The 27,784-nt window shown below is 42.8% G+C and overlaps 2 protein-coding genes across 21 annotated transcripts in view; one reads left to right on the forward strand and one right to left on the reverse strand.

Moving 5' to 3' along the window:
* Nucleotides 1–8,550, reverse strand: part of CRB2 (crumbs cell polarity complex component 2) — a 72,915-nt gene extending 64,365 nt beyond the window's left edge. Inside the window, exon 1 of one of the 3 annotated variants that reach the window (XM_080402461.1) lies at nt 8,411–8,550. The gene's annotated coding sequence lies outside the window, so the exon portion shown is untranslated. Of the gene's footprint in view, nt 1–8,119; nt 8,173–8,410 lie in introns of those variants that run through there. The other 2 variants (XM_080402460.1, XM_080402462.1) reach the window with 2 other exon arrangements.
* The window catches only part of STRBP (spermatid perinuclear RNA binding protein), a 72,960-nt gene continuing 53,628 nt past the window's right edge, over nt 8,453–27,784 (forward strand). For 14 of the 18 annotated variants that reach the window (XR_013930496.1, XR_013930497.1, XM_080402481.1 and 11 more), the window contains exon 1: nt 8,760–8,891. The gene's annotated coding sequence lies outside the window, so the exon portion shown is untranslated. Of the gene's footprint in view, nt 8,563–8,759; nt 8,892–9,106; nt 9,224–9,829; nt 9,922–16,550; nt 27,317–27,784 lie in introns of those variants that run through there. The other 4 variants (XM_080402485.1, XM_080402489.1, XM_080402488.1 and 1 more) reach the window with 4 other exon arrangements.

The following is a 27,784-nucleotide window of genomic DNA, read 5'->3' on the forward strand; positions in this document are numbered from 1 at the left end:
ATTGTGGTTAGAGGGATGTGCCAACACCCATTTGTCACATCTAGATTTTAGTCTACTGGACCATACCCGTTTGCTCCAGAACTTCGACTACTTCAAGACAAACAGAGGTCAGAATTACAAACTGTTCTGACCTCATGCTGCAGTACTGGGTTTGGGTACCGATACGTCCAGGAAACACTCACACCAGCTTCAGCAAGGTCAGTATTCTATCCCAAGGGGACAGCTTGTGAACATTTTCTGAATACCACTGAATTGTGGCTGTAGTGTCACAAAATTTTTAATGAAGTTATAAAACTACTTCATTATAACCAAAATTATCTTTATAGCAAGATTTTTAGATGAGATTTCTGACCACAGTTCAAAGGGGTTTATTTCTATCTAACAATTACTATTATTCCTAAGAGTTCTCCACTTCCTGTTGTTGAAAATGAATCTTGGTAAAGCTTTTTAAAAATTATTATTATGACTGTACTGCCAGCTGCACTCAAGACAAACTGTGATTCAAGTTCTAGGCTTCGGGGTCATTGATAGACATTCAGCTATTAGTACCATCAAAAAAACCCCAGATTGCATAGACAAAAACAGATACAGGAAGGAGAAAACATGCAGTTAAAAAACCAAAGAGAAAGAAAACCACAAACACCAAAAACAAAAACTTTTTGTACCAGAAGCAGATTGAGAACAGAAAGAAAATTAGCATTTAGGAATGAAAAAGCCTATTCACTGTTGATGTAAAATACAACACCCGCAGAGATGGAAGCTGGGTTTATTTTTGATAGCAGCATAAACATTAAAGATAAGCCAAAAGCATTTAGAAAATATGGGTGCAGTACAAAGGCTCATGTGATGAGAGATATTTTGCTTTTAATCTTGACCTGGAAAACCTCTTGTATGACAGAGCCTCTTTTCAGTGGAGTCACAGTCCTTCCTCATTACTCTGCCTATTAGTGATAAAAAGGCCACCCAGGTTGTTTCTGCTTTGGAATGATGGTAGGTTTTCAATCCTAAACTTCAGAAGGAAAAGAAAAAACCACCCAAAACTAATATATCTGTCTAAGGACCCGCATTAAACTCCTGTTTTCCCTTATCTGGTCCAATCGCACTCTCTCCTAAAACAATAACCCTCACAACTGTACCACTATTTTTCCAGAAAGGACATACATATTCCCCCACATATTAGCCTACTTGCCACTAATACATATGAAAATACTTATCGTATATTGATATGAGATAAACATGCATCATATCCTACCCACACAACTTTAAAAACAGCTGATTTCCAGATTGGTTCATCCCATCTACAATACCAGTACTATATAAGTGCTAACCACATCAATCACAACCATTGTGAGCGTTAAGCAATCAATCACAGGATCAAATCTCACGTGTGTTATAAAGTATTAAGACTGAAAATGGTGGTGGACGCCTCTCTGAAGTTCAGTCCTACTTTGGATGCCTGTTCATACAGTCCAGGCTTCTCTAGGGAGGAGAGCCACAGACCAATAGTCGGTCTCTGGAACTTTATGCCATTAAATTGCAGTGAGAAGCCTGCTGTACGGGACACTGCCAACCGCACCCGCCCAGCTACAAGATGCCTGTAGAATCTTCTTTCCGCCACCGTTCCTTGCACAGACCACACAGCAGAGGTGCCCTGCAGCCAGCTGCAGTCCCTCGTTCTCACGTGCACAACAGGCAAAAGCACTTCCATTCACAAGAAAAGAAAAATGTTGAAGACGATACATCAACACCTCATTTCCCAAAGGAGAAACATTAATGATCAGGAGACCTCAGATGATCATTTAGGACCCCACCCATATTAGAACTGTTAATTAAATGATCACTGAAGATTGGCAGTGTTGTTTTCAGGCCTTCCTGTTGCACAAGGGATGCTCTGTTGGGTCAGGTCAATGCTCCTGTGTACCCTGGTATTGTGTCTCTCGAAGCAGCAACAAGAGACACCGCTTTGAGAAAGCCTGTGAGCCTGGCCATTTCCCGTGGTATGTTCCCTCTGTTTTTCCCCAAGGTCCACAATTGTCTTAGCGATGTTAGCAGGTATGAGGTCGGTAACTACTGCTTTGTCTCACTTCCCTTTCTGTAGGGCCTGACATTGCACCATCAAAAAGGGTTTTCTAGATTCCACCAACTGCAGAAACACTTTGAGACACGAATTAAAATTCAGGTTTTTTCCATCCACACTGACAGGAGTGACCATGTTCCCTCTCCTATGTCAATGATGAGCAAGATGGCAGCAGCCCTTCGAAAGAGTTCATTTTTTTTTTCCCATTCGGGCAATGCAAGCCCGATTTTGAAAAAAATCATTGTATTAACCACAGAGTTTTAATTTCTCAGGAAACACTCCTGGGACACATGCAACAATGAAATAATCTCAGCAGAAAACACATCTGCACATGCACACTCACATTTTAAAGAAGCCTGGTTACTTCTACAAGTTTTGTCATGGCCACTAGTGCAAAAGTTTTAACTATACATTCAGTAGTTGCCAGACGGGGGTGAGAGTACAACCAGTGGGCTTAAGACAACAGTACAGTCTACAAAACACTTGAGATGTTAGGATGGCTGAGGCTAGCTATGCTGCACCCTGTCTTAAACAGCACCTATAAAAATAAGATTAAAGCACTTCTGTTTACAAATAGTTCAGGAAGCTGCTGATTTCACTACAGACAACTTCACTTGAGCTGGTTCTAGCCAAACAAAGTAAGGAAGGGATGCTGTGACCGGGTCATACCAAAGGGACTGTAATGCTGACTGTTGGTAGCGTAGAGCAATTCACTTGCTAGTTTAAGGAACACTCTGTACCATGTCAGTCAGCACAGCTAAGACACATCAAACAAAAATGTGAAATCAGAAGATTAACAAGTAGAGCAGCACATACTGAGACATGCACCTTTTTTTTTTTTAACCTAGACCTTTGTTGTTTTTAATAATTGATATAAAGTAGCAAATGACTCACTAATTGCACTTTTAAATTGTAACCCAACCTGGAATCAATCACACATGGCATAATTTCTGTTCTTATTTGAAGCTAAATTCACCACAGTGCCTGCAGTAGCCTCTCTAATAATTGCATTAGTCATAACCTGAAAGTATTTCCCACTTACTTGGTTCCAGTTTTGCTTGCTTTTCAAGCTGATCCTCATCCCTATCACTAAAAAGATCTCTGAAATGTTACCCCACAGAGCCTGCTCTGGGACTTGAAGAGCACTGTGGTACATTTCATGATGCGATTCCTCCTCTTTTAGTGTCCAATTTTCCTGCAGCACCATTTTATCTCCTTTGCTCCAGTCCAAAGTCAAACAACTATCATTCAGGATTATTAGCAAGTACTCTGTAAACACTTAGTAATGAGTTAGGTACACAAAGAACTGCCAGATTTATTTATGTCATCATTTGTTTTGCAGCACAGATTCTAGATTTTTAAGTACTCTCTACCCTGGATAGTCATCTGCTTGATTCTCTTCCTTTTATGCCCATGAAAGACTTTTTTTTTTTTTTTTTTTTTTTTATGAATACAGAGCTTGTAAGCATTTTTCAGAGTGAAATTATTTGCTACATAATGCCACAGATTGTCTAGTAGCTGTGGGCCAAAAAAAAAAAAAAAATGAAGGCAGAATGAAATGAAACAGAACAATAAAAGTCGGGATCGAGTATACACAAAACAAGGTAAATTCTGACACCTAGGAACAGCGTGGGAGGCTCAAGGAACAGCAAGATGGTATTTGAGAACTACCAAACATGACCTCAGTTAATCAACTTCTGCGGGATCCTCACTAGGAAACAGACATGTTAGAGCCCATGTTAAAGTAAAACTCAACAGTACTCACACTCCTAGCCACATGGTAAGAACCTGGGCTTAGGCGACACCAGTCCCAGTACAAGCAGGGTGTAAGTAGAGTCGCTTGGTTAGGATTTGGATGTGCTTTCATAAGCCGGGCACCCACACACAGTTACACCTACCACAAGCAATGCTCCTCTACCCTGGCACAGACCATGCCAGTACTGATACCCTCTCAGGTTTCTTTCCCCCCACTGTGAATCTTCTGCCCACATCCTGCGGAGAAACAGATCCAGTTAAAATCTGCCAAGTTTCCACTGTCGATTTCCCCCCCTGCACCCCCAGACCCCTCCTAGCAACTGACCACTCAGATATTCAGGCTTTCATTTTAATGCAGATTTGCAGAAATACTCTTATTGACTCTGGGTTTTAATACTTGCACAATTGCCCTGTAAAGACCAGTGATTTTTAAAAAAAATGTTTACCCTTTCTGAATGCAGTTTTAATCCGCTCAACATCTATTTTAATGCTGATTATAATATAACCCTTTAACTTTCACTTTCTGCTCTCTGTGTTGTTGGGATTTTTTTTTGGTAGAAGCCAGATGACATGACTTTCGACTTGGTTTTCTGTATCCTTTGGCATTCTACCTGCCCTCTTTTCTCCTGATTTATCCCCACACAAGCAAATACAGCAATGCATAGAAGTGGCTTTGGACACTGTATGTTGTATGGAATTGTTTCCAACTTCATTCTTGTCATTAAAGATGAGTTGCTTTTACGAACTTCAAGATTTTCTTCAAAACACTTTGTACTTGCAAGTCATCTTCTTAGCTTATCACCTTTCTAAATCCAAGCCTCCTGTGTGGAAAGTATTCAAACACTGCCAAACTTAAAAGCATGCAAACAGCCACATTAAATGTTTGATCAGTCCCACTGAAATTAAACACATACAATAATTTGTTTTTATAGATTAAAAAGATGTAAAGTCAAACAAGTTCCTTTTCTAATTCTCCAATTTCTTGTTATTTTTAATTCTTGTGAAGCTTATGAGACTAATTTCACATGTAAAGGCAGCTTTTTTCTGTGAAGATTTTTAAAATACACGCCTCATACAGAGTTATTTTTTTCCAATTCAAAGTCTGTCCTCAGGTATCTTGCACAAATCCCATTAACTTTAGTACATCTCTAAAGGCAGAATTTGAAACCTGTAAAGAACTGGGTCACTGGACAATGGCAAGTCTCAGAGACTTCTTTTCCGAGTTATAACAAGAGAAAAATACCTCTTCCCTCAGGCACTATGCGAACATTCCCATTTGTCTGTAAACAATACCAAACACTTGAAATTTGATAGGTTACATTTCATCCTCGCTCACTTAGGATTTTTCCCTTTTACTATAGCTAATAGCCATTTAGTCCTTAATGTAGTATTTGTAGCTGATGCTAGATCATCCAAGTACACAATCCCATGGGGCTGCCTCACTGCAGATTTCAGTGCCTGGTTCACTCCAAGCTTAAAACTGGTAGCTATCAACAACTGCTTGTAAAGGGTCCCTCCGTTTTCCTGGGGGTTTTTTTTGGTCCCCAGGAAAACTGCTTTCATATGCTGGTCATATTGACTAGCTCCTGCCTTACCTCTATTTTTTAACACCAGTAATAAAATCTATCACATTCATAGAATACAGGATAATCAGGTATGAGATCTACAAGCAGGAAAATCAGTCCAGGAACAGAGTGTTTTTTTCACAAACTAATCTACATTTATTGTGTCAGTAAACATGACTGAAGTAATAGTCTTAGAAGACTTCCATCACCATGATCATTCTCTGCAATGAACATCTAAGATCTATATACTGTTCTCATACAACTGGTTTTATTCCATTACATACGCTTGTTCTAGCACAAAACTTAATGTCGCACTTAAAATGAGACCATCCTAACCTAACCCGGCCAGTCAGGAGACACAAAGAGACAGGACAAGTCACTATGCACTATTCAGAAGTTAACTATGAGTTCCCTTTCCATACTCATTTTTCTTAGAAAGTTCAGATTTGCCAGTATCATTCAGATAGCAAAACTCTAAAAAAAAAATAAAATGTCCAAGTTACATGCTAATGACATATAGTTTGTGTTTTCAAAAAGAGTATCACCCTTTAGATTTGCTTCTGCTCCAGACTGTAAGGACAGCCTACTGGAATGAATGAGGACAAGGCTTGGAATTCTAATCCAGACTATACTAGCTGTGTGTGCGACCTCCAGCAAAGTCTTTCACCTACCTTACATGTCTGCACCTCTACAGACTTTGTGATTCCCTCAGTTGTCTAGGGGATGCTGGTAACATTCAAGAATACATGAAAATATCTTAAATATTTCCACACAAAGATCTGCTGGCAACACACATTATTTCCATCATAGTCATATATGGGTGGGGGGAAAAAAAAAAAAAAAAAAGGAATCTTTCTATGCCAGTATTTTGTCCCAAGAAAAATAATTATTAATTTTAATTACTTTAACTTTCATCAAGGTAACTCTAATTCCAGGTTGGTTTTGGCACAATTCAGGTCACCATCTCTTATTTGGTATAGAGATATAAATTCAATTTTCTTGCTTTTTATTCCTCGAAGCCTAAACACAGATGTTAACTTTTTTTCCAAACTCACGTGTTCTTTTCCTTGTTAAATTTCTGTCTTTGTACTGCAGCGCCAAAGCTCTTCCGATCCACTGTATTGTAGATTAATCCATCAATCCCCCTTCCTCTGTGTTTTTGCCCTTGGCAAATCATTAGCCCAAGGGAGAACTCAACAGAAAAATCCAAGATTTCACTCCAACCACAGCTGAAAATATCTTTCTTCTGCCTCTACAAAAGCTTCACTATCTCAGATACCATATCTTGCAGATTTTCCTCTCCTTACTACATTTCCAGCTTTACTGCACAGCCACTAATTTCCACAGTTGTCCCTTTCCATTCCACTATCTTCCCTCCAGCAGCCGCCTTCTGGGCTATATTTGTACTGTGTCTCTACTTGCCGTAATCAATTTCAAATAAAAACGTTCTCACGTTAAGTCCTTGGACCAGACCCTGATTTTCTAGCCATTATCTTCCCCCCCACTTCTCAAGTCATATGATTTAGCTGAACACATTCATTGCTTTGAAACCTCTCAATTCTAAACTTGAAAGTAGTAATTGAGATTCCTCAGATTTGTTTCTCTTTTCAGTCCTTGAACATCATGAGATAAAAGTTCATTACAAAAGCAGAGCTACTCCTGACTGTTCAAAGAAGATACAAAACATAAGATTAATTTGAAAAGGCTGGACCTTTCACTACAGGTAAAATTATTAATGCATAGGTGTTTTCTACTTCCACTCTAATGCTGCAAATCACTCTTTTGAATGGAAGGTACTGTTTCACTTCAGCCCTGAAAATCTCCTGATCCTACTGCCTTTTGCCAAAGTTCTCTCCTAGGCTGCTTCAGCACAGCATGTTGTGTACTGATTATTTTGGCACAGAGCTCCCCAGTCAACCGTCTTTCATCTTTACAACCTATATAAAATTAGTTCTGAAAAGTGTAAAAGGTGGTATTAAATATGATTGCCGTGGATTTATGCACCAAAAGCTGAGTTTAAAAAGGCACTTAACCTAGAAACTCCAAAATTTCAAAATTCCAAAAAAAAATCTGAAACACTCATGTGAAGGTATTGGCCCTTTGAATAATGAAGCAAAGCTGTAAAGGTTCTATGGAGCACGCACCCCAAGGAGGAAAAACCGACCAGACTGAACCCTCCCCGCTGTACCTAGAGGTTGTGGTGTGCTGCAGGTTTCTATGGAGCCTGGTAGTGACAGCACGGGGAGCTCCTCAACCCCACCGCAGCGCCCACCTGCTCTGGAACGCTCAGATGTCGGGGATCAGGAAGGATTACGCCAGGGCAACTGGAAGCTAACTGGAACCCATTTATCTGGGTTTCTAGAAGAGGAAGATGGAGATCACTGACCCCGGTGTTCCTCGCGCAGCCAACCTGCCTGACCATGGCACCGAGCTGCCTCGGCTCCCACGTCCTCAGGGAACCGCTGAGGATTCTGTGGTAACTACTCACACGGAAACGCTACTTCTCAGCGCAGTTTAGGAAACCGCTCCCTCTCTGCGCTGCTGCGGGTGTCACAGTGGGATATAACCCCCGAGGCCGGGCCCTGCCTGGGTATGGGGTGCCGGGGCCCTCGCACCTCACCGCGGCCTTCGCCCCCTCCATCGCTCCCTGCGGCCTGGCGCCGCGCCACGGCCCCCTCAGGCGGCGGGGCCGGGGCTGCATGAGGCGGGTATCGACACTCACGGCCCGGGGCCGGGCGACAGGGAAACCGCCCGCCGAGATGCCCGGCGCGGGGAGGGGGCGGCTGCTCCCGTCCTGAGGGGGACCGGGCCGGTGCTCCGCGCACACCTGCCTCCCGCCGCGCCGCCAGGCCCGGCCGCCCCTCCGCCGGGGACGGCGATGAGTAGGACCCGACCGCGCCGCTTACGCACTCTGCGCCCGACACGCTAGCACCTACGGCATTTGCGCAGCGCCAGCCCTCTCAGGTGCAGCGCCCGTTGACGACATTACGGAGAATTCGTAGCGAACACTGACCTCTTTGAGGGGCTTTACGTAAGTGACGTTCCTAGGTGCAGGCTTGGCCGCTCCTAACCCGCGTAGCTGCGGGAGCCCTCCGAACGGCAGGGACCCCTCTCCCCAGACGGCGGGTGGGACTACGCAGTTTGCGCAAGGAGTAGCGGCCCCAGGTAGAAAACCGGCCGGGCCAGGCCGAGCAGCTTTACGCCAATTCCGTAAGGCTGCGCCGGCCTGCCGCGGGGAGAGAGGAAACGGCCGGTTCCGCGCCGCTACGCAATCGTCGCGACGGCCCGGCATCCCGCTACGCAGTTGGCGTAAGGCTCTCTCTCAGGTGCAGGGAGGGGGCGGGCCCACGTTGCCCGGCAGCCCCAGCCTATGGGGGCGCTGGGCGCTGTCACGTGCCGGAGCCCCGCTCGCCGCTGCGGAGCCGGAGGAGCCGGACGGGGCCACGGAGCCGGGACGGGGCCGGGGGGCTGCGCCGGGGCCGGCGGCGCGCGGGGTGAGGCGGGCGAGCGGCGGGGCCGGTGGCGGGCAGGGCGCGGGGCGGCGGGCAGCCCTCCCTGCGCGCCCCTGAGGGGAGGCGGGCGCCGGGCGCCGCTCCTCCCACTGCACCGGGCACTGCGGGCAGGAGGCAAGGGCAGGGCACGGCGCGGGGGGCGGCGCGGGGGGGATGGGAGGCGGCGCGGGGCGGGGGGGGCGCTGCTGCGCGCGCGGCGGGGTCGCTCGGCGCCCTGAGGGGCGGCCCGCGGGCGGTGCGGGGGCGGCGGTGCGGGGCTGGGCGCTGCGCGCGGGCGGGCGGCCTCGCGGCGGTACCTGCCCGCGGGCGCGCAGGTGCGTGCGGGCTGCGCGCGGGGCGGGGCGGGGCCGGGCGGGGCGGAGGCGCCCGGCGGGCGGAGCGGGGGTCCCGTCCCCGCCAGGTGCCCGGGGGGGCGGCGGGCCGGGGCTCCCGCAGAACTTCGCTCGGGCCGGGCCCGGGGCGGGGGCACCCGCGTCCCCCGCGCTGCGCCGCCTCCCCGGGACGCGCTCCGGTGCTGGGGCTCCCTGCGGACCGGTTCCCCCTCCTCGTCCTGCGGCTGCCCCGCGCTGCGGTTTTGTTAACGATTAACCCGCTCGCTCTGCTGCAGGGGGGGCTTGGAGGGGCAGCTGGGGTCCTGTGCAGGCTGCTGAGCCACCGAACCCTGAGTTCTGAATCGGAGCAGGAGCGCGCATTGCCTACCTCCGTGCCTTATTATTTATTTACCTGGTCCTGAAAATGGTGCCGTGTGATTTACAGAAAGTACGGAGAGCGTGTCCCGCTCCAGAGAGCGTGCATTCCCGACAGCCCGGCCACAGGGCACGGCAGTACCAAAAATTGATGAACCAGGGGGTCCTGGATGTGCTCGTATTATTTTTTTTTCTCCGGCTGCGCACTATGGTTCCATTAACATTTTTTAAAAGTTTTGCAGACTTTGTCCTCAAAACTCAGGAATTCAAAGTGTGGCTGAAGTAAAGAAAGGCTGAAGCGGAGGGCATTGTTGTCAGAACAGAAGGTATTTCTTATTGCCAAGATCCAGAAAATATTTGCGCAACTGTAACTTCATTTAAAATAGCTTAAATTAAAATAGCTGTGTGTTCTAGTGAGCATTTGAAACTTGGCCTTCTAGGGTAATGACAGAAAATTAAAATAATTTCCTTCATTCATGCAGAATAGTTTAACAGCCTTGGAAGGAATGGAGAAGGAAGGACTGCTTGAAAAACTTGGTCTCATTTTATTTTTGAAGACATGGTAGTAACCATTTTTGAGAGACCCAAAGGAAGCGACTGTGGAGGCGGAGGGGTCTGGTGCTTGCGGGGAGGAAGGAAGGAAGGAGGATGGAGCAGTGCTGTCTGTGCTTGGAGGGAGGCCTTACAAACAAAACTTTTGGAACAGGAGGGGAGGAAGGCCTGACGGTGTCTCTGTAGAGGTTATGTTGCTGTGTTCCTTTATTTGCACAAGGTTGTTGCTCATAGTCTCTGAAAAGCAAAAGCGTTTTCCAAGAATTTAAAGAGTCCGCCTCTTAGACAGGCCATCAGAAATTTGTAAAAGCTGGGTTGAAGTTATTTCCTCCCAGTGTGGAGAGGGAGAAGTAATCCATGTCAGCAGGCTGCAGCTGGCTGTAGCTTCTGCTAAATTCCTGGTCATTTTTAGGAAGTTGGACTTGCCTCTGGAAATTTTCCTCTGCTTTGTGTTGGTGTGGGATGAAGGGAGAGATGGCAAAAAGAGTGGGTAGGGATTGCCAACAGTAAGGTTTCAATATTTTCGGTTTTCTGTTTCTCGGGATGTTGTCATTGACGATGCAAGTCTAGTGCTGATTTGGCATTTCTAGTAGAATCTTTAGTCCTTGCTGTTTTTCTTATTCCTGTTTCTATAAAGGGGTTTTATTTGCGTGGGCTATTCATCCAAACTAATCATAATTATTGAACTATTGACAATGTCGTCATCTCTCCACAAAGACAACACTGATGAAGTGCCAGTTCTTGCTCCGAGTGGTTGATGAGCTAAATGCAAGGTAGAAATCTAGGACTTAATTTCTTGGGGAACTGGAGAAATATTCAATCTAGAAGTACTTGTGTGTTGGGTGATAACTGGTATGAGTGCTGCTGAAGAAGTGACTGAATCAGCCTCATGGTTTGTCTTAGAAGGAGGACTTGGACAGAATTGATTTCATACCAAAGATTCAGAAGCGAATGAGAAGAAAGTGTAAATGAATGGCAGATGGCAAAAGGCACACCATGCCTAAACATTAGAGAAGTAGTTTAAACTTGGGTGGATATGCAGGTATTGGTGACCCTTGTTTCTGACGTGTAAGCAGTTTTTTCCATGCGTGTTCATTGAGTAACATGATGCTTAAGGTGGCAGAGCTCTTTCCTTTTGAAGCCCCTCAGTTAATGTTCCTCAAAGGCCTGCAGGTGGACTGAGATACTACCTTTTTTGAACTGCGAAATCCTGTTTGGAAATAAGAAAAAAAAATAGTCTGAGAAGCTGCTTCATGTTGTGAAAAACCTCACTGTAGAATCATGAAAGCTGCACTTTTTCCACGTTGCTTTGGAAGCAGCTGAACTTTGTAACTTGGCGTGTAAATAGAGCTCTTTGAAGAGCACATCCAGGGCTGGAAGGAGGGGAGAGGGAAATGCCCTGGCTTGGTTAACGAACTTCTGAGTGTGTAAAGAAAGCCACTGTGAGCATGCTTGTTGAAGTGTCTGTTAAAACATAGAAGTTTGCAGAGTCTTGTCCTTGGTTGTGGTGGTGTACATACACCTAGAAGTGGCCAGCGTAAGCGTAAATATGAAACAAGTAGGAAAGTGGTGGGTTGTGTATTTCTGTAGACTGGGCTGGGGGAGGGAGAGTACTTGGGCGATGGAGGGGAAGGTGCCAGGGGATGTGCTGGACACCCAAGGGCGAGTGAGGATGCAGAGGTTCAGTCCACACCTCGCTAGGGTAACTTGCAGCTCTTGGTGAGTTAGGATTTATGGTGAGCCTAGCCGTGCCAACAGACCACTGCAGCACAGCAGTTTGATTTCTGTAACTTACTTTGTATCGAGGCGGGAGGAGGGAGGGGTTTTCCGTGCTAACAACATGCACATGAGGAGCACTTGGCTGATGTGGTGTCCTGGATTTGCAATAAACTGAGCAATATTGGCAAGTAAAGATTGCTTTACTGCTGTATATGCTGTAGTGATGAGATCAAAAGGAAAATTCCTGTTTAAAGCAACATGAAAAACAGTTACAGATTTAAATAGCAGAAAAATGCAAGTCTTAAACTTTTCTGTAGAAATCATAGTTTAAGTACATTTGTTGTAGTTGCAGTGTGATTTGACAAATAAAACTTTCTTTTTTGTTTTCATATTTAAAGAAACAGAAGCCTAAGCTGCCCTCCCTGAAAATATTTGCTTATATTTTTTATCAAAAGCACTAATTGATACAACCTACAAGACCAAAGACAATATTTTTTCAGTTGTATTTTTGCGTTTCTTGGCACTTGTGCAGTTTTTCCTTCTTATGTGCATGTCTCGCTGAGCAATGATGACAGAAAACATAGATTGTGGCACATACACTGTGTCAACTCACAGAGACAGTGTTTCTGTTTAACTTTTTTGAAAACCTTAATTCAGGTCCCTTTAAGAAAACGCATTCATAGGATTTCTTATGAAGGATATGAGAGAGTTAACGTAAACTTCTTGCACTTTGGATTTTTGGACTTTATTTTGTAACTAAATTACCTTATGTTTCTGGTCCTTTCACTCTCTGCATCAGGGAATGGAAGAGGACTGAGAAAATTCTTGGACCCTATTCCGCGTTGGTCTGTGCCTTGTATTCATACTTCTGCTTTGTAACGCATATACTGACCTTTCTGTTGATTTCCTATGCAGTATCGGAATGTGAACAAGGTGCTGGTTGTAGGAGAAGCGTAAGAAAAAATTCAGGGTATGTCATTTGTTCTGCTGTTACTGAAGGCATGTATGTAAAGCATGGGACTGGGGCTGTTCTGTCCCTTCTCTCCGCTAAAACCAAGACCTCTGAGAGTAATCCAGTGTGTGGATTTTCCATGTGGCTGAGCGGGGGTGCTGTATTACTGGCCACCTGCACATTTGCCAGTTGGCTTATGGAGTAGTAAAGACTATGGATTATTAAAACCCAGGCCCTTGTTGTTTTACTTAATTGATTTTTCTATAATTATGCAAAACTTCATAACTCTTTCGTAGTAAAGTATCTTCATAACGTGCTGGCAAATTAGAGGTGTAGATGGATGTTGAAGAAGAACAATCTTAGGAAATCCAATTGCTAACTGATTTTAGGGGATCTCTTGGATTGTGGAAACTTAAGTAATCCTGCTGCATGGGTTGATTTAAATTAGTTCTCTTACATTGTGGTTTGGCATACTGTTTAAGAGCCTCAAGACGCTACTTGTGATTGACATAACAATGTAAATTATATGCTGTTTTACTAGGCTCTGATTTATCTGTTGTAAGGTTTGTGTACCAATAGTATTAAGCTCTTCTTGCAGTAATGTTTCTCTTGCATGCACTGTCTGCATAGGGGAATTAAATTATCCTTAATTGTATGCTTAAAAATAAAACAAAATTGGGGTGTGTCTAGCTATCACAGTAAAATAAATTTTGCTGCTTCTTGTTCTTTTTGTGCATTTACTTTAAATTGACTTTATTGAAAAATTGAATGTTTGAATATCTGGACTCTTACTGGTGGCTAACCATGAGATGTCATGGAACTTGAAGAAATATTAGAAAGCAGAACCAATTAAGGTTTTAGACCTTAAACTGTGATGTAGTTAGTGCCGAAGAAGTAAAATGATTGAAGCAGAACTTGGCATTTGGCTTGGCAGTAAATGAACTCAATGGTGAGAGACTGGTGTTGCCTCTTAGAAATTGCCCAGGAGCAGGAAAGGGCAAGCTGGTTTTAGAGGCCTTTACTTCTCTATTTCCTCCATTTATTGGGAGGGGAGACACTTTAACTAAATGAATTTCTTGTTTGACTTGTAATGCAGCAAATCTGAGTGTTAGCATAGTGTTTGAAGTACTGGTCCCTAAAGTGTCTTTAGTTATTTTCTGAGACACAGGTGTGATGTTCCGAACACGTGGAAGTGTTTCTCCCAGGCTATTGGATTGAGTTGATTATGACACTAAACAAGACCTTCCCCTAATCCTCGCTGTCGGCTGGCAGTACCTGCTTTCCTGGAAGAGCATAAACAGAGTACAGGCGTGTGGGAAGCGCAGGAGCTCTTTGAAGCTGTTTTGGGAACAAGTGGTGTGTGTTTCTAGAAATGAGCTTTGGCAAAACAGTCACTGTGGAGGCTGAGACTTGAGGCTGGAGAGCAGGGTGTCCTTGGGCAAGCAATGCTGCTGACTTCCTCCAGTGAGATTTTCCCACAAAATGGTTTATCCTAGTGCCAATGACACTGAAACTGATATATTGTTTTTATTCTATATGTTAAAGGAGGTGGGTCAGGTCCTGTAAAAGTGAATTGTGATAAGCCATGGTTAATCTTGGAGGAGGCATCAAAAATTTCATTACTTGTTGCAGAGCATTGAGTGGCTTTGTTTTTTTGTTATGGTGCAGCAGCCAAAGCATTGTTACTGAGAGCCTGTTTAACCCTTTCCATAAATGTGGTATCTCTCTTGAATGTCCTTGTAGCTGCTCTTTTAAAAGTGTACGCAATTCAGCAAGGAAACAAGCCAACATGCTGCATCCCACTGAAGTTAGTTGCCATTGTTGAAATAGGTGGTGTCTTAAAGTTGCTAGCTGGTATATGTAGGAATAAAGAAGGTGTTTAACTTAAATGGTCTTTTTACAGCCTGCTTAGCAAGACATTGAGTGGCTGTACTAAACATATCACCTGGAGACTTGTGAAAGCCTACAGTTAAGACAGTACAAATCAGTCCATTAAAAAAACAAATTACAGCTTGTATTGAAAAGAAAAAAAAAAAAAGGCATTTGAGTTCTCTGCCCTATGGGAGTCAGCTGTCAAGAGTGAAGCTGGTGCTGTGTTTCTGGTGTGATATGTAGCATGATCATAAAGGATCCGACCCTGTCACCTTTCGTAGATAGGATGAATGGGGTCGGGTTGGGGATCTTTTTGTTAGTCATAGAAACAAATAACATGTTATCTGAAAGTGCTGACTAATGTGTGTTAACGTTTAATCAATTGTGGAGTTCAATTCAAATAACAGCTATTTATGTGGTGGTAATTATCTGATCCTGAGCGTGGCTGTAGTGCTGAGCTCTGGGCTGGTGGGGCGCGGTGCAGGCAGCGCAGCCTGGTTTTCCAGCCGTGCTGTGGGGAAGCTGTGAGAGGTGTGTGATTGATGCTGGATCTGGATGAAGGCTTCCGTTTTCGAGTATGAAGACAAGAAGAAATATTAGTAATTTGTTCTTATTTTTTGATACTTCTGTGCTGAAGGGGCAGCTCTTCGCACATTGGGAACTTGCTCTTTTTCTTTGGGGTGCTGTAGTTTGCTCTCTGACCCTCTGTGTGCTTAGTACTTTTTTACTTACCTACTTTGCTTGATTTCCATATAAATAATATGACACTTTTTAAGTATTTGCTGCAGTGGAGAGGGCTCTGGAATAGAAGGGGAGCTGTAGGTGTACAGCATGTGTCTTCAGGGAGTGAGGTACCGCAGAACGCATGCCGCAGCTGGAAAGCTGGGGGCTGTGGTACGATGGGACAGGTAGGGAACATGGAGCTCCAGGTAAGATAGTTGGAGGGAAGGGGTTGCAAGGAATCCATAAAGGACAGTATGGAGGACTGTGAAGTGCTCGTAGAGAAAACTGAGGATTGGAAGGTACCCGTAGAAATCTGGGGAGTGTTTAGCCCCAGAATAACATATTGTGGTAGTTGTGCACCTCGGAGCCAAGCCTGGACTAATTTTAGAGTAATTAGTAAGAGAGATTTCAGGTTCAATTGTCTTTGGAGGTGGATTCTAGCAACCTGACTGGCTGATCTTTTTTCTTTTTTTCTTTCTATATAGGGACATGAAAGGTGTGCCTAGGTAGGTCTTCTGTTAATTAGCAATACTGATGTTATTATGATGAATGTTAGGTATGTAACTCCTCACCCTGAATCAAAGAGGAAGAAAAATTTGTATGGCCTCAGCTCTTGGCTTTTGCAGTTACTTTCCTGAATAGTAAGTGCAGCAAGAACAGGAGGGTTTTTTCTTCTTTTTTTTTTTTCTTTTTTTTTCTTTCCCCTTAAGGAAACTAGACTGAAATCCTACCTGAGAACCTACTGGAGCTGGCAGCTGGACTCTAATGAAAGTGAAAGAGCTTGGGCTCATCTTATTTGCCTCACGAAAACTTTTGACATTGCTAGACTGAGAAATGAGATCTCAGATGTAATCTCAGATGTCTGCTGGAATTATTTTGTAAATGCATGTGGTACAGAGACTTAGAATATTTGGATTTCTACTCCTCTTCCAGTCCTAATCTCTTTGCCTTTACTCTGATAGCTGGTTTAGCTCAACAGAAGAGGAAAGGAAAACATAAATGCCCAAGAACTGATTTCTCCCCACCTCTGCTTTGAAGAATGCCTCTTCCATGTCATAGATTCTTAGTGACTGTCACCTTTTCAGAGAGCTAAAAGTGTTTGGTAAGCAGCTATTCAATGTCCCAATGCTTCATGATTTCTTGATTTGATGTCTAGATAATTGGACTTAACAAATAGATCAGGGCTTCTTTGGTTACCTGGTCATGCTGTGCAAGCCTTTAATAATATAGAGACTTAATTTGTTTCTTTAAAGTAATCAGCTGTGCCATTTGGATGACCTTAAAGAGTGTATCACTGGGCTTGAAATGTAGCGCTGCATCTGTGTGGTAACCGGGGATGTTACGTTCTGTGCATCACAGTCAAGACTTGAATAATGTGAGCATTCCTTCTAAAACTGGAAATGGGTAAAAAGCCCAGTGAATAATCTCTTCAACACCAGGTGCAGAGCAGCACTGTGATCCAGTGGAGAAGGTCTGGTGTTTAAACTGAAAGTATTGGTTACGGGAGCATTTAGCCCTTTTTCAGGTTCTGCTGCTGATTTACCGCACAACTTCATTTCTTTGTGTCTGAAGATCCCCTATAAAGACCTGACATGTTTCCCTCTGTTACAAAAGCTGTTATTTTAAAACCAGCAATAAACGTACTCTGGTAAATATGGTGACAAGTATTCTAGAAAAGCCAGGAAGAAAAGCAAATACTGGGAAGGTGGGGGGAGACAAAGCTGATAACTTCTTTGCTTCTGGTGGGTGAGGGTGAAATTGGTGACTGCCAAAAATACGAGCTCAGAGAAGTATCTTGTTCTGCTCTGAGCCCACATCTGTACACACCTCCTCATCTCTACAGATGGCCAGGAGGCTGAAGAGAGAACACAGTTGTCTAAATTTGTGTAAGAGAAAAGAATCATGACTCCCACCTTGAAGGCGAACAGGAACCTCCTGTAACTGGGTTATTTTCAACAATTTAAAGAATTTGGTTGATTTTTCAGTTTTAGCAAATTATGTGAAACCTGACACTGTTTTTAGTTGCTAAATAAATGATTTTTTTAAAACTACTTTGTATAAAAAGGTGGTTGGCTGGAACTGTACTCTTTACTTTTTCAAAACTAGCCTGCTAAGGAATACATTTGATCTAGAAGTCATCTTTTCATGCTTATGTTTTAACAACTTACAAGATACTTCTCCACTTCAGTGTTCATAGTACTTTGTATTTTAGAAAAAACAATGGTCGCTGTTTAAATAGTGATGGTACTATTTAAATCAATCATGATAAAAGGCACAAAAATAAAATATTTTCTTCTTTGTGTTTCTCTTCTACCGACATTAGTGTGGGAATAAGATCGTTGTTTGTAGGTTGATTATTTTTATAAAGTCTGCTTTATTTTGGGGGGGAATTGAGTCATTTTCCTTATGTTAGCCCACGAGATAAAGGATGCTGTTTAAAGCAGGGAGCTGGGAGTCAGCATTATATAAGTCGTGGCCTCTTGACCAAAAATGTTTTTGTGGATGTGGCCTCATGTAATAAACCAACAATAAGAGTGGTTTACAAAGTACATCTTTGACAGTTCTCCAATTAACCCCCGTTCTTTGCAGACAGGAGTTGAATACTGAATGTTCCTGAATTGTGACTGTATATACTGTTCCCCTCCACCCCAAACACTGAAGAACCTGAAACTGGAGACTTCCTGACCCTTTTAAAAACAAACGAGCAATGTTGTTTAACTTCTTGCTATGGGTCAGGAACCTGAGCTTCATGCCAAGTTTCAGCATGAAACTGAAAACTGAAACTCTGAAACTTTCAGAGTTAAGAAAAAAATCTCTTGCAAAGAACACTTATGTGAAATTACTGATAAAGCTGTGACTGTTGAGGCGCTGTGACTTACTAAAGCAGATTCTTAAAAGGGGAATGATATGTGGCCTGCCCTAAACATTCTTCAGTAAATTAGAGTTCTTATTTGAAAAATGTAACCCAGTGCATAGGTGTGATATTTTGTGTTCCTTAATATTGATTCTGCATTGGTGGTAAAATAACTGTGTGTTACAAATAGATCTTTTTCTGTGTAGTTGGGTAGTAACACACCTCTGTTTTGGTTCCCGTTGAGATGCTTCCAAGTGTGCTTTTAGCAGTGCAACATAAGCATCGTGTCATTGTCATAACAGCATTCCATTCTCAGTGAGAAGTTGCAGCAGCACCATAGCAGCAAAGATGCCCTTGGCCTCTCCCTTACAGCATGGTGTTGGTCATCCTTCCATCACCATGTCTGCAGAACTTTCTCTGATGGCTGTGTTGAGTTCCGTGAAATTTTGTAGGGGAACCAGCATACTGAAAGAATATTAAGGATTCAGAAGAGTTTCCAGAGAAACAGTCGAATAGAGTTGAATTAAGCTGATTGAGATGAATGAATTGCCCAATGAGGTGAAGAGAGTCCAGGTAAAACTGTCAAATGTTCCTTCAGCATTTGGAGTATCCATTTACTGATGCTTCTGCAGTTACTGCAGCGTTTGAGTATCATTGTACCAGTGCTTCTGCAGTTGCTGTAGAAACTGTTGGCTCAGGCTCTCTCCTTGCAGTTCTCCTTCAGGGGAAGAATGGCACAAGGAGAGCTTGTATGGGCATGGGACTCGGGGGTACGTTTATTGCTTTCTTTCACACTGCGATCTGTAATCTTTATTTTTAATATAAATCCCTTGGCTAGCTTCTTTCCTTTTGCTTGTAAATGTTTGATGTGTATGTGGTGCTCGCAGTAAAGGAGTTCTCTTGTGCCAGAAGAACAAAGACTAGCTTTCTGTTTGCAATGGGCACTGCTGATTTGCAGCAGTCGACTGGTTTTACTGCCAGTTTTAGCAGGTGCACCTTGTCTCAATGGGTGCTCTTTACCCTCATCACCCAGTACAGTAGCGAGCCTCATGCTCAGTACATAGAAGACTGAATTTTGTCTGAGAGCTGAGTACAGGGGTCTGCTATACTTATCTCTTTCCTTTTCCCTGCTTCGTTTCCATTATTCGTGCTCTCTTGTCTTGCAGTTGGACTAGATGATCATTATAGGTCCCTTCCAACTGAAAATATTCTAACAAAGTTTGGAATATCTCCTCAGAAGACTTCTCATGTGCATATATAGCAAGCAGTTCAATAATATGCATGTACAAAATACAGTCAGAACTTTTCTTCATATTTCAGAATGTTGGAGCAGATTAGAAAACTTGACAGCCTATATGCTGTAAAAAGACTCTAGTGTTCAGTCATGAAAGTGTGCAGAGAGAAGGTTGTTAGTGTAGAAAAGACTGAAAAATGTGTTTTGGCTGCTCTTGTTGAGAAAGAAAAATATCTTCTAAGTTTGTCATGGGGTTACAAAAACTTGCTGTTCTCTTCCTGATAGGTAGAGAACGGGGAGGCTGGAGGGAAGGGGGGAGAGCGGGGTTGGTTGGTGGCCTTTGATGCTGTCCTTCCATTGCAGTGCTTCGTCTGCAGCAGCACAGAACGGGCTTTCCTCTTGCCAGACTGGCGGTAGCAGCCAAGCACTGCAGCACAGGAACAGCTTGCATTGCCCCAGCACAGAAACCATTACACAGGGTAGCTGTTGGGACTAGTAGGGGGGGAAGGAGAAGAGCTGCTACCTTTTAGACCTCTCTGGGTTTGCTGTACAAGAGACAAAATCGCTTGTCTGGAGATCCAAATATCCAGAATGCATGAATCCCAAGGGAAGCGGTACATATTTGTGACGTCTGTGCGTTCACTTTGCTTCTGTTTGTTTGTTAAGAGCCTAAGAGAAGATGGGATTAGAAGGAGGAAAAAGTAGCATCAATAGGGATGAAAAGTGGCCTTTGGGCAGAGTTGGGTTTGTGGTAGGGGTCATCATATTGAAGTACACACTCTGTATTCTCCTTACCAACAGATCTAGGATCAAAGTTGTTGTCCTGAATGAACTCACAGAAATTATAAACTGCTATTAGATGGCTGGAGCTGAGCATGGGGAAGGTTGAAGACACTTACCCTGTTTGAGGTGTGTGATTCGGGTACTGGCAGGGGAAGTGATGACACATGCACTACTGGTCATCCGGGAGTTGCCAATTTCTTTTCTGATTTTTGAGAGAGATGCTGTGAGACCCTCCATCCTTTTTGTTTGAGTGGTTTAGATGGCTACCTAGTATCTAGTGTGACAGCAGGGGGGGTTGATTGGTTGATTTTTTTGTTTGTTTTTTAAGAGAGAGAGAGAGAGAAGAATGAACTCCATTATCCCCTATAGCCTGCTCCTATGCCATGTAGAGCTTTAGAAGTGGCAAAGACAACTACTTTTGGCTTTTTTTCTTCAAAGCCAAACATTATGCTAGAATTCTGTGTCTGGAATGAGATGCTCAATGCTGAGGAGCAGGCTGCTTTATAGAGTGGGGCTGCAAAGCTTCCTCTTTATCTTGCAGAATGGCTCGGGTCCCTTGCTAGTGTCCTGAAATGGTCTTATTTTTCTGGCTCCTGTTCTTTCTGAGAACAGACTGTGTGTGTCCTGCTGCCTAATAAATGAGGGACTCCATTGTCCTCTTTTGAAAGACACATAAGGTGCCTGAGTCCATGTCAGTTCAAGAGTGGAGTGCTCAAAAAATTTGATGCCTGAAAATAGGACACATTCTGAATTAGACTCCTGAGTTTAATCTCACCATATTCAGATATTGAATTGCTAATTTGAGTCTCATGAATCTACAGGTAATTGTCAAACATTTAGTATGACAGTTTGCCAGGCTGACCTGTGAAGGGTGGCTGTCGTCCTATGAGGGAGAGACTGAATGGCAAAAGCAGCCAGCAATGCAGTGTCTGTTCAAATAAATCTAAAGAAGCCGAAGTAAAGGGTGGAAAGCTAGAAAGCAGGGGGAGAGAGAGCATGCTCCATGCTCGGTGTGTATAGTAAATGAAAAACTAACTACTTTTCCAAGTCCTGCCTGTTTACTGTGGCATTGGGCAAGTCACTTAAGTCATTGGGCAATGGGGTCTCTGTGCAACAGCATAACACTTACACCTCTTCCAGCAATTGGAGAATTAGTATTTATGAAGTGTTGTGAAATTATGTGCGTGTGGCTAAGGTCTGATACTTTTTGCTAATAAAAGCATGTTGAAGCTTGATACTGCAGTCAGAATGGAGAAGACTGAGTGATGTTTTTAGTCTCTGCTGTAAAGTCCAGCCTGAAGATTGCGGTCTCCCGCAGGTTAGCAAGGTGACATTGGGTAGTACTGTCTTGTTTACCGGTAGATGGAGAAGTAGTTTCCCAGACTTTCTTGGTTTGTAACCTCTGAGTCCTTTCATTCAATTTATTGTTCATGGTGTTGCAAAAAGCCTTAATCTCTTGGGTGGCTGCAGAGACAACGCTAGGGAACTTGCAGAGGTTGCCAGTTGCTTCTACAAAACAGCTTGGCAACACCTGCATACTTTGGTGAGTATCAAGGTGCAGTATTTAAGAATGAGATCAGAGAGCCTAGGAAAGCAATATATTCTCCCCATGGAAAACTGAAAAAAATTATCACAATCACTTTGAATTAATACAGTTATGTAAGCAGCGTTACTCAGCAAACTATGCTTATTCTCCAGTGGAGATAAGTTCGATTCCTCTGTTAGCTTTTAATTTTCATGGCGATATTCCAAGAGGAAAAAATACTACTTAAGCTTTGTTTTTAGCACAGAGGTAGATGGAACATCTCTGTCACTTGTCTGAAGCCATGTGTTAAAAGGCATGATTTTTTTTTCCTAACAGTTTTGCAGAGTAATAGGGCAGAGTATGATTTGGATTACGGAAGACACATGCTGGGTCAGTTTCAAGTCTGCCAAGTTCTAATTTGCAATTTCTAGAAAACTTAGAACAGAAACATCTGAGTGCCTGCAGAAATCATCATTCTAAATTTAACTTGTGGATTTTGTCTCGGTAAGGCATGAAACTGTCTGGTAGTATTCGTCCACTGAGTTTCAGGGTCAGCCTTTTCTTGTGTTGTGAGTTCTGTGCTGGTGATTCTGGCATTGCTTTTCCTGGTCCTGCGGGGTGGGAGTTTTAAATGCTTTAGAGCAAAATGCTAAGTGAAAAAGTGTTAGCTAGGTTTAATTACTTTCTTTTTGTTTCTCTCAAAGCAAGCAAAAAGCCTTTGGAAAAAGTTTCTTTCACCTTGTTATTGTTTTCTTTAATTTCTGCAGCTAATTAATGGTGGACTGACTTTTAAAAATGGTTCTTATTGGCCTCTAAACACTCCGTAGGAGTTTCCAAATGGCACTGAGAAGGCCCGATACAGGGGCTTTTGTTTCCCCAATAGAGGAGCCGTGCAAAGTGAGTAGAAGAACTCATAAACCAGCAGCAGCAAGTGCTCTTTCAGTGCACAAAGCAACACATCCATGTAATTTTTTAAAAAGGATTTTTCTCATTAACGCAAAAGTTTCAGGTTTTAGAGTTGAATTTTATTTGAACTGTGGAATGAGCTAGATTGACTGCATTATTTTACAACTAAAAGTATAGTTTTAGACTGTGAAAGCCAAGCAGGCTTTTTGTTCTGACAAGAGCAGAGTTCAATGTTCATGTCCCTTTGGTTCTTGTTCTCCTTGTTGTGGTACCTGTAATAATGGTGGTGCTGTGACATGGGTGCAGATTTAGGTGTCTAGGTAGGCAATAAAAATGTTAAGACTCTAATCTAGCTTCCCCATACCATGTCACTGAAGGATGAAGGGGTTTATATCCTATTGCTCAGTTTAGGAGAATACCATTCATTTAAACTTAAACTATAGCTGTTCCTTAATTCTGGTTTTGATCCTGCCTCCGCATCTTGAACTGTGCGCTCTCCTACCCTGAGAAGTTTTGGCTTTCCAAGTGCACCTTCTTTTGAAAATAAAATAAAACCCATCAATGTTGGTTTTAGGAACAGCAGGTTCCCTGTTATCGGGGGAAACTGAAGTGGCTAGACACAAAATGCAGTTAATGGCCCAAAATAAACTAAGTTAGATTGTTTTTCTCTAGTCTTTCCCCTGACAGTAATTTCAAGTGTTACTTTTAGCAGCTATAGTGTATGAAGGGAGCTTTGGGGAGAAAGTGAGAGTTTTGTTGTTGTAAATCGATCTCTCTGCAAAGCTGAGAGCATTCTGAATGCTGCTATTGATTGCGCCGTCTGTTTGCTTCCCTCAGAGAAAAACGGGTACGCACCCTCTTCTGCACTGGAGTTCAGCAGCTTGCTATCACGCGCTTTGTTTCCTAACCTGGATGTCATGTCATTAACCTCCACAAACTCCCTAAAAAGCAGGTTCCTGTGGTTTGTGGCAAGCATGTTTCCTCCAAGACACTTGATGCTGATCATAGCCTTGTATTTTGCTGTTCAGAAATGTGTTGCTTAACGTTGACAGGGAGAACAATGTGTGGTGTTGATCACTTGATCTAAGGAAAGCAGTAGTGAATGGCAAAGACTGAGGAAGCTTCCTATTAACGAATGAGGAACTGTCTTTCATGCTGTTGGCAGTAAAGTGGCACACTAGAGATGACTGCATTATCTATAAAGAGATACTAAACTAATTGATAGCTCCATATGAAATACAAAGAAAAGAGACCAAACTGGCGAAGTTGTGTCTATGTTCTTAAAAATTATATCCTGGTAGGCTTGGCAGATTTATACTGATAGCTGCTTCTTTCCACCAATTTTATTTGAAATTCAGAAGATTTAAAAAAGATTGAATGTGACTTCTTGAGTTCAAGATCAGTTGCTTGCACAGTTGTGTTCTCCAAAGGCATTGGAGAGCAAGTGCTAGAGACACCTAAACATAATTTTGCTAACTTTTTTGTTTCAGTATGATGCTAAAAATAAGCAAACAAAAAAAGCCGTGGAATTCACTACTCATTTCAGGAAGTTCCTAAGGATAAGACTGACAGATATAACTTATGCAGAGAAATTAATTCTACAACCTAGCTTGTGGTCTTCAAACTGAGCATTGGCACCGCTGATGGTCCCTGCTAAAGTTATCTTTTTTTCTTTTTTTTTCCCCTTTTACATAGCTGTACTGTGCTGTGCTAGCTGGAGAGAAGAATAATAGATGAGTTTTGCAACTGAACTTGGCAGATCTGACAGCACATGCATGCAGCATAGATCTGCTGCAGCAAGAAGATGCTGGATTAAGCCAATAAAAGTTATTTTTAGACACATACAGTTTTACAGGGAAATAGGATTTTTTTTCTGTTGGTTTTGTAAATCTCTAAATATGATTATGGCTCTTTTTCTTCCTTTTAGCCAAGCTAGGACTTCCTACTACAAAATCTTGTTCAAGACATAAATAGTGGATTTAGAACTGTCATTCTGACATTAGTGACTTTTCCATCTGATGCGTTGGTGCAGCATTTTTTACTTTCGGTATGGATATCGTTCCTAGTTTTCATGCCTAAATAAACTGCTTCAAATCTTTTGGTAGGTTTATCGAGCATTTGAAGTAAATAACTGTGTTCCAAGGCTGAAAATTGATGGCAGCCAGGGTACTCTTCCCTAGAGAGATATCCCCATTGCTTTCTGTTGGAGGGATTCTTGCACAATATTCTGATTCAAATTTGGTAGTTTCTGCCTTGCAGACAGTATCTCTACCATTCTTCTCTCTCCAAATGCTTCCATTACTGACCCTGATTCATTGGCATTGAATACTGTTTCTTTGGAACATGTGCTTTTTAGAAAAAAAATCTACTAAAAATCCCCCTTTCCCCTCATTTGTGTGTGACTGACTTACAAAATCAATTTCTAGTCAGTCATGTGGAAGAAATTCATTAATTATACTGCAAGTTCCGTTTTGTTGTAGCTGAGGACCACAGTGAGCCCTTGCAGGTGGGACTGACAGCAGCCATGGGGCAGGACTTCTGGGCTGGTGAGGCTGTACGGGTTGTATCTGCAGCGTTGTGGAGGAAGAGTGTTTTAAAGGAGGAGGCTTTTGTTTTGGAAACAACCTAAGATCATAGTTAGATTTTGTTTCAGGTGCTGCTTTGGCAGTATGTGTTGTGACATTGAACTTCAGACTTCCCTGGAAATAATAATCTAAGGCACAGGGGAACAAGAGGGAAACAAACTGAAATAACAGGGTTGGATGGATGAGGTGGCTGGAAAAAAAACTTAAAGAAGCTTTTAGTAACCTAGAACCTTTGAAAAGATGTTTTTTGACAAAATAGCCAATTAGACAAGAAGTGAAAAATTAACCTGAACTTGTTCAGTAGTGATATGATAGCGGTACTAAACCATGGTAAAAGTCTGATGGAGGGTGTGTAATGGCTGAAAGCACAAGAGGCCCTTGCATGATACTTGCTGGGTCTAGTTGTCTTCTGTTCCAAATCCTTTTAAATCTTCTCTCTTTAATTAAAAAAAAAAAGGTCACTGAAGCAGCAAGACTGACATACTAGAAAATGCATTTAAGTGGAGTCATGAATGTTTAAACTGGCTGAAAGGCAGATGTGCCCAGTAGCCAGTGTGGATCTGCAGTATTGAAAATGCTGGCTTCTTTACATATTGACATCAAGAAGGAATTCTAGGGGAGAAATTGTTGCTTAAATTTTGCCATTAAGGGTAGCTGAAATTCTAGTCAGAAGGAGAGCATAAAAACTTCTTAATACTTTGAAATTGAAACTACATAAACATTAGAAAATTGTGTTGCACATAGTATTTACATTGTATTACTTGTAAGAGAGTTAATAAATTTGTTTTATTTACAACACAGAGGTTTAGAATCCATGTTGCTTTTCTCTTTCATCTTGCCAGTTACCAAGATAGGTATTAGCTTGAGATGCGGAGCAGAGAACAGCTAGCAGAGCAAGCTTGGTTTGCTCTTGCCTCATGGGATTGATGAACAGTGCAGACCACCAGTACAAACAGATCTAGTTTTACCGTAGGACAGTTTGTTCTCCAGTCTTTCTCTTTTAAATTTTATTTATGACCAACATAGGGAGGGAATACTGTGATTTCCAGTCTTTCATGTGTACGCCTTTGGCCTCACAGTTCTGTAGAAGAAAGACACGTTCTCTTTGGTGGAAGAGTGACATCTCGCTGGCCTTTCCTCTGTCCCGGTTGTGTGTGTCAAATGGAGACAGTGGTGGGCTGCAGCCGGGGTCAGTGTGCAGCCTATGGAATGTGAATCATAGCAGGAAAGAAACTGGGGCACTGCAGCTATTTCAGTTGAGCTGAAGGGTGCTAGGGAAGAAATGTCCCAGTTCTTAATCTCTTAAACATTGTGGCTGCTTCCCACAGTGGTTCTGGAGCAAAGAAAGCCTTGCAGCTAAGGGAGTGGACACGAATGATACAGACATGGAAAGTACCTAGGAATCGGAAGGTCTGCAAAGCTTTGGTGTTGAGATACAAGTGCAGAGCAGGGCTTCGGTGGTGAGAAGCCCAGCATGGCACTAAACGGCGCTGTGTGGTTGAGGAGGTAGAGCTGTGATTCTCTTTTGGAGAATGTGATGTAATGTCAGGCATAGATCCAGAATTTTGCTTAAACCAGCTCTGTCTCTGGAAAAATGACATTGCAGATGGTGAGTGTAATTTTAGTGTAACATCATCCTTTTCATTAATTTAGTTAATTCTTCAAGTGTAAATGAATGTAGTTACAAATTTCAGATGATTCTGCATGTGGATGTCAAATTGCAACTGCTTCACAGACGGGTGCGTACTGCAAAGTAGCATCAGGTTCCCACTGTCCAGTTTAGCCAGAAGAGCAGGAATGCTTAGCATGTTAGAAGTCAGAAATCAGTGTAACATTTCACGGTTGTTGAGAATCCAGTGGTGGTTTCTACTTTGTCTCAAATTAATACTTTGCTATTAATTACTTAGGTACTATCTAATCTGTGATTTTTTAAAATTTTATTTTATTTTTTTAAGATACCTGCCAAGAAGTGCTGCCTTTGAGATGTTTTGTTTTCTGTACTACTTAGCTCTACAGGTAATTCAGTTTTGGATGCTTCTGACTGGTTGAGCAGGAAATACATTAAACTGTTAATGTTCATGTGTCAATTTGTTATTTAAGTGTCAACAGCCAGTTTTTAATTATTTTTTTGCATGTGGTCTGTCTCTACTCAGTCTTGCATGTTGACACCCATGCCAAGAGATGAAGGCATTTTCAAAATTAATTCATTAGAGACCCTTTTAGCGCTAGCTGTGACTGGGGTGCTGGGCATTGTGTGTTGGGGAACATGAGGCCATACAAAAATCTGGAGGGCGATAGATGTAAAAAAGTACTTTGAGGGCTGCAACTGGTGTGCTGCTCTGAAGACCACGTAGTGAGTTTGGTGGTGTATCTTCCTGCCCTCAGTAGTGAATAGTAGCTTAAATACTGAAGGAAAGGATTTATATTGCTTCCAAACCTATTTTTTTGTTACACGTTATAATTTGATACCTGCAGTTATTTCTA

Source organism: Falco punctatus (genome assembly GCF_963210335.1).
Source record: "Falco punctatus genome assembly, chromosome: 9".
Lineage (NCBI taxonomy): Eukaryota > Metazoa > Chordata > Aves > Falconiformes > Falconidae > Falco > Falco punctatus.